The sequence below is a fragment of the Eptatretus burgeri genome, chromosome 6 (genome assembly GCF_056783735.1).
Source record: "Eptatretus burgeri isolate ZD-2024b chromosome 6, Ebu_testis_v1, whole genome shotgun sequence".
Taxonomy (NCBI): domain Eukaryota; kingdom Metazoa; phylum Chordata; class Myxini; order Myxiniformes; family Myxinidae; genus Eptatretus; species Eptatretus burgeri.
Window position 1 is genome coordinate 96,422,963 of NC_140966.1, and position 7,500 is coordinate 96,430,462.

At 41.3% G+C, this 7,500-nt stretch overlaps 2 protein-coding genes across 3 annotated transcripts in view; both read left to right on the plus strand.

Annotated features, from left to right (window-relative positions):
- The window catches only part of LOC147025400 (uncharacterized), a 1,401-nt gene extending 1,274 nt beyond the window's left edge, over positions 1–127 (plus strand). The window contains exon 1 of the mRNA XM_085886368.1: positions 1–127. This exon is cut by the window's left edge and continues 1,274 nt beyond it. The gene's annotated coding sequence lies outside the window, so the exon portion shown is untranslated.
- Positions 1–7,500, plus strand: part of LOC147025399 (protein kinase C alpha type-like) — a 325,473-nt gene that overhangs the window by 92,250 nt on the left and 225,723 nt on the right. The gene's annotated exons all lie outside the window — the stretch shown is intronic.

The following is a 7,500-nucleotide window of genomic DNA, read 5'->3' on the forward strand; positions in this document are numbered from 1 at the left end:
TATCCATACACATCTACACATGTATGTGTATCTATCCATACACATCTACACATGTATGTGTATCTATCCATACACATCTACACATGTATGTGTATCTACACATGTAAGTGTATATATCCATACACATGTATGTGTATCTATCCATACACATCTACACATGTAAGTGTATATAACCATACACACCTACACATGTATGTGTATATATCCATATACACCTACACATGTATGTGTATATATCCATACACATCTACACATGTATGTGTATATATCCATACACATCTACACATGTATGTGTATCTACCCATACACATCTACACATGTAAGTGTATATATCCATACACATCTACACATGTATGTGTATATATCCATACACATCTACACATGTATGTGTATATATCCATACACATCTACACATGTATGTGTATATATCCATACACATCTACACATGTATGTGTATCTACCCATACACATCTACACATGTAAGTGTATATATCCATACACACCTACACATGTATGTGTATATATCCATACACACCTACACATGTATGTGTATATATCCATACACATCTACACATGTATGTGTATCTACCCATACACATCTACACATGTAAGTGTATATATCCATACACACCTACACATGTATGTGTATATGTCCATACACATCTACACATGTATGTGTATCTACCCCTACACATCTACACATGTAAGTGTATATATCCATACACACCTACACATGTATGTGTATATATCCATACACACCTACACATGTATGTGTATATATCCATACACATCAACACATGTATGTGTATCTACCCATACACATCTACACATGTAAGTGTATATATCCATACACACCTACACATGTATGTGTATATATCCATACACACCTACACATGTATGTGTATATATCCATACACATCAACACATGTATGTGTATCTACCCATACACATCTACACATGCAAGAGTATATATCCATACACACCTACACATGTATGTGTATATATCCATACACACCTACACATGTATGTGTATATATCCATACACACCTACACATGTATGTGTATATATCCATACACACCTACACATGTATGTGTATATATCCATACACACCTACACATGTATGTGTATATATCCATGCACACCTACACATGTATGTGTATATATCCATACACATCTACACATGTATGTGTATCTACCCATACACATCTACACATGTAAGTGTATATATCCATACACACCTACACATGTATGTGTATATATCCATACACACCTACACATGTATGTGTATATATCCATACACATCTACACATGTATGTGTATCTACCCATACACATCTACACATGTAAGTGTATATATCCATACACATCTACACATGTATGTGTATATATCCATACACATCTACACATGTATGTGTATATATCCATACACATCTACACATGTATGTGTATCTACCCATACACATCTACACATGTATGTGTATATATCCATACACCCCTCCCAATGTCTGTGTATCAACCCATACACATCTATACACCGATACCCCCATACACACATCACCACATCACATATTGTTTGAGAGTGCATTATTAACAACATGTTAAGGGAAGCATTGTGAATGATTTATATCCAGTACCTCCAGGTCATCGTTCAGGATGTTGTTTATTTTTAGCTTTTTGCATCCTGTGTACGTATCTGTCGCAGAGTCTGATCGTGTGGTGCAGAGGTGGCGCTCTTTCCTTTGAGCTGACTTGTCTGGGTTTCATTATCAGCCTCCAACTACAAACTGTCTGATTGGTGCCTTGCAAAGCGCTCTCTGTCTCAGATGGACATTAAGCCGGGTATCTCATCTGCTAGCATTAGTTGGTTCACGTTGAAGATCCTCTGATGACTTTCACGGAGAGTAAACAAATGATCCCCGGCACCTTGAACAACTTACAAATTCCGGCCCCGATGAACTCGTGTCGAATGTCAAGTCTGTCTCACGGGTTCATGAAATACTTGTTTCCAAAGCTTCTCCCGCGGCTCATCCTCCACAAAGTGGGGGTAATTGTGGCCATTGAATAAGTCGTTCGAGATGGAGATCAGGTGGTGGAGGTTGAAGATGGGGAGAGAAATATGAATTGAAGGTTTCAATGTACACCTTTGAATATACCTTTGCTAAATCTCATGTCCACGACGAGGTTGTTCCTTCATTTCTCAGTCTTGTAATCACAATCATTGCATTAGTGGGGTGGCTTACACATTGTGTAAGCATACGAACCGTGCTTCCCCATTGTCTCGGGTCGCTCACCTGCATGCTTTTTTTCATTTATTTATTTTTTTCATTTATTTATATTTTCATTAATGGATGTCGTCCGACGATTCTGTCAATTTTTGCCAGTGCTCCGGCTTCGATGTCCATTGGCAAGCAAAATTTCAGCTTTCCTCGTCACCCAGAAGGTTCCGATCTTTAACATCGGTTAACGAGTGAGTAAGTCATTGAGTGGTTAGAAAGAGCTTTATGTATTGCATATTTAATGAATAATATCATTAATTTTTTCAATTTGTGGTTTTGTCTACCACCTCATCTTTATGTGTTTTTCATGTGATCATGCTCTGCCCATACAGACTGATGAGCGTGAGTAGGATCCATTTTTTTTTTTTTATTGAACAGCATCAATTGGATTTTGATCCAGCACAACCACAACTTCTTTACTTTTTACAAACCACACTCAAGGCAAAGGACCAATCTCCTTCAAGTCTTCGCAGCTGGCTTCTTACCAACCGCTGGCCTCTTCCCAACTCACTGACACTCCTTGTGCAAGCAGCCAGGCCTCAAGGCATGGGCGTGGGTTGGAATGCAGGAAAAATGTGAGTGAAATGTCGCTTGGCCTTTTCAGCGAAGCCACAAACTCCTAGTTTTTCCTATTTGAAGGAGATTTTCAAAAAGTTATTGAATCGATCGAGTGATCTCTCCAGCCTCATCGATAAGAGTAGGCTTGTGTGGTCACTACGTTCTGACATCATTTTGGAAGAGTGAAGGTTACTTTGAGTTCCTGCAACATGAGAGCATCGTTCAGTGCCGCTTCGTTGTGCGTTTTCCTCGACTTCCACCATTGGCTAGGAAAACAAACAGAAAAAAAACATTCATTATTTTGTGACCCATGGGGGTCTTTTCTATGAAGAGAGCCTCTGCTTGGCAGCGTGTGTGGAACGAAGAGATTAGCGGAAGGGACACATCTGCTTTTGCACGCAAACATGGGAAATTAGAAAAACGTGCAACTTGTAATTTTCAAATTACACGAGTTTGTGTGAGAGACGCGTTAACTTCCAACATCAGGCCATTGTTGCGTGAATGTGCACTTCGAAGCTTTGGAGATCATCTCCTTCATTCTTGAAGAGGTGTCACCATTTTGATGAAGATTAATATTATTATTTATTCTTTTTTGGTAGAGCACGTTCATCCATGCCTTCATTTGGCAGGGCCTTGATGTTTTCCCCGTTATCTTCCAGACACGGCATTCTTCCTTTGGGCCTTGTCGGATGCCCTGTTATCTTCCACATTGGCGTATTGGAAGTGGGATTCTGTACGAGGCGGTAACGTGGTTTTGCCCCTGTTTGCGACAGACAAGGCAACGGATGGGAGAGGCTGCCAGGACTGACTGCAACGCTCCTTTCCATATGGTTGTTTTAAAATGAATTGCCAGCAAGATAGTCTGTTCGTGCGAGCACCAGCAAATGCGACGCCAACAATTGCAACCACCTCCAGTCACTGGCAACTATTTTACAGACCTTAAAGACTGCTTGCTGTTGTTTTTTTTTTAAAGAATTCATTGATTAATTAATTAATTTTTACCTTTTTGCATCATTTATAGTGAGCCTACACTTTAAACAGCCACAGCAGAATGGTGCAATGCTTACTAGCATTACATCTCTGCCCACCTATTATTTTTCAACAGTGACTTGGCTTCAGTACCTTTGTAGATAATGTGCATTATTCATTTTCCGTGCTGGAAGCCTGAAGCCAATTGTTCTTGCTGGGATTAATAATATCAATTCCCTTCCAAGGAATCTCAGTGCAAGAGGAGGCCATTAGGCCCATAAAGCCTGCGGGGTTCGAACCAACGACCTCCCAGACCTAAAGTGGATACTCGAACCCTGATGTCACAAAGTCTGGTTCAATCATTAGCTTTAGTCCGGTGAGGTTATGCGATCGAGCAGTGTCCGTAGGTGAGTGAGTGAGTTGGTGAGGAAATGATTCATTTAGTCCATAAACACTTGTCATTATCGCTTGAACCAAACACATGATTTTGATGAAACTTGGCCACATGCTTCATATCTGATGCCTGACGAAGGTGTATTGACCGCATCAAAATGCATCAAAATCTGCGCTCATTAAGGGAATATATGGGGGGGGGGGTTGACCCCCCAAAAATAGGTGTTTGCTCTCTTCTCTGAAACTACACACACAATTTCAAAGAAACTTGACCACAACCTTCATTGCCCGTGATGTACCAAAGTTTGTTCACGGCATTAAAAAAAATCGGGGTCTGCGGGGGATTTGAGTAACTGTTGCTCCTGATCCAGGTGAGCTTCAGGACGTGTGGTCTTATTGGTTCATGAGTCAGTGAGTGACCACTATATTCGTTATGGGTGTGTGTGTATGTGTGTGTGTCTGTCTGTCTGTCTGTCCCGAGCATAGCTCCGTGGGTTTTGATCCGATCCTGAAAAAATTTGGGTGGGAGGTTTATATCATGATCTAGTTGTGTTTTCCTGAGAATGGGCGTACTGCGCCCATTATGGGTGGAGCAACGCCCAAAACACTTGTGTTTTTAGGGGGTAGCCGGTTTCAAGTTACATCTTCTCTGAGGGGATTTGTCGAATCTAGCAGGGGTTTCAGTATTTCGTTAGCGCAATGGCACCTGCATAGCCCCACGGAGCTCGATTTTTCATTTTCGTCCCAAGGTCAAGGTCACAAGGTCACGAACTTAGAAAATGTCAAAAAAATCAATAAATTGGGCATCGAGTTCCTAGGGTTTTCAACTGTTTCGAATGAAAGTTGGTATGCAAGTAGTGCTCTTCGAGTACTACAACTTTCATCATTAACGTTTTTCCCAATTCCCGCCAGTTTGCGCGTGGCATCCTCTCGAAGGTCAAAAAATAAAAAAGGCGAACCATGTACATTGCTCCTGAACAATCGCCATCTCCAGACTTGTTTTTATTCTTTTCTTTTTGCCAAATTTTGTCATTCTTATTCAATAAACACCTCGGAATGGAGTCCTCCACTGATAAAATCAAAACCTCACCTGGTGCGGATTGGGGGAAGGGGAGTTGAGGGGAGGGAGGAGATCCTGGCATATGGTACATTCCCCCAACCCCTAATTTTTTTCTTTGAGGTGTATGGAACCAAAGATGTGGTCTCAGAATGTAGGAAACCCTTTCATATGCAGTAAATTATTCGAAACATTTTCCACCATGAAGATTATAATTATAACAGCGCCACAAGGTAGGTAGGCCAAACAGCTTTGTCGATTCCAGACAAAGGACAGCGCTGGAAATATGGCAGGAAAATACAATGGTTACACAGCAAAGTTCACTGAACACTCCACAAAATCGATTTCCCTTCAATGTTGCAGTCACGATATTGATGTTATGCTCTGTAAGGGCTGCCAGGTCAAAGAGAGTCACATAATGCTGGACACGCTGAAACAACTCGGCATCCTCTTTAAATACTCCTCCGAAGAGAAACAGACGACTTGAAGTAGCCACAAGGATAGGATCACCACGTTACAGGTGTTTGATGAAATGATGAGAACAATTAAAATAAACGTTGTTTCAAACAAGTACATTTTCACAATAGTTTCTCTTTTCAAGTGTATTAGAGCATTATTTGTCGATATTTAGCATGGTTTCGCAGCCATCTTGGATTTGTAAGGTTTCGCAGCCATCTTGGATTTGAAAGGTTTCGCAGCCATCTTGGATTTGAAAGGTTTCGCAGCCATCTTGGATTTGAAAGGTTTCGCAGCCATCTTGGATTTGAAAGGCTTCGCAGCCATCTTGGATTTGAAAGGTTTCGCAGCTATCTTGGATTTGAAAGGTTTCGCAGCCATCTTGGATTTGAAAGGCTTTGCAGCCATCTTGGATTTGAAAGGCTTCGCAGCCATCTTAGATTTGTGACTTATCTTTTCAAAGAATCCCCAGAATTGGTAAACCAATCAATACGCAAGTTCAATTAAATCCTTGATAGACGGGTGCTTCAATGCGAATCTGAAGTATCTCTAAAATTGCCGACACAGGCCAATATAAACTGACCGGTTTTTAGACATTGAGGAGTGAAGAGATTTTGATGTAGAAAACCTGCACACACATATATATATATATATATATATATATATATATATATATATATATATATATATATATATATATATATATATATATATATATATATATATATATATGAATAAGATGTTTGGTTGTTTGCTTATGACCCGACTCCTCTGAGCTCTCAAGGTTAATCGTGACAAAACTTTATAGGATAACTTTTTTTTTTTTACAAAGATGCACCTGACTTGGGATATTAAACAGTAATTTCCTGGCAATTTATAACTTATAAACACACGAGCCACCACCTGTCGCCACCGAAGAGGGTAGATCTAGACAATGCTTTATGAAAAGCCCAAATGTTTTCGGATGGTTCACTGTGTCACTCTCTTACTGGCTCGCTGTCACTGGCTTACTCTCTCAGTGGCTTACTCTCTCAGTGGCTTACTCTCTCAGTGGCTTACTCTCTCACTGGTTCACTCTCTCACTGGTTCACTCGCCCACTGGTTCACTCTCTCACTGGTTCACTCTCTCACTGGTTCACTCTCTCACTGGTTCACTCTCTCACTGGTTCACTCTCTCACTGGTTCACTCTCTCACTGGTTCACTCTCTCACTGGTTCACTCGCCCACTGGTTCACTCGCCCACTGGTTCACTCGCCCACTGGTTCACTCGCCCACTGGTTCACTCGCCCACTGGTTCACTCTCTCACTGGTTCACTATCTCACTGGTTCACTCTCTCACTGGTTCACTCTCTCACTGGTTCACTCGCCCACTGGTTCACTCGCCCACTGGTTCACTCTCTCACTGGTTCACTCTCTCACTGGTTCACTCTCTCACTGGTTCACTCTCTCACTGGTTCACTCTCTCACTGGTTCACTCTCTCACTGGTTCACTCTCTCACTGGTTCACTCTCTCACTGGTTCACTCTCTCACTGGTTCACTCTCTCACTGGTTCACTCTCTCACTGGTTCACTATCTCACTGGTTCACTCTCTCACTGGTTCACTCTCTCACTGGTTCACTCTCTCACTGGTTCACTCTCTCACTGGTTCACTCGCCCACTGGTTCACTCTCTCACTGGCTCACTATGTCACTGTATCAGTCTCTTCCTGGTTCTCTGTGTCATCTTTTCAAAGAATCCCCAGAATTGGTAAACCAATCAATACGCAAGTTCAATTAAATCCTTGATAGACG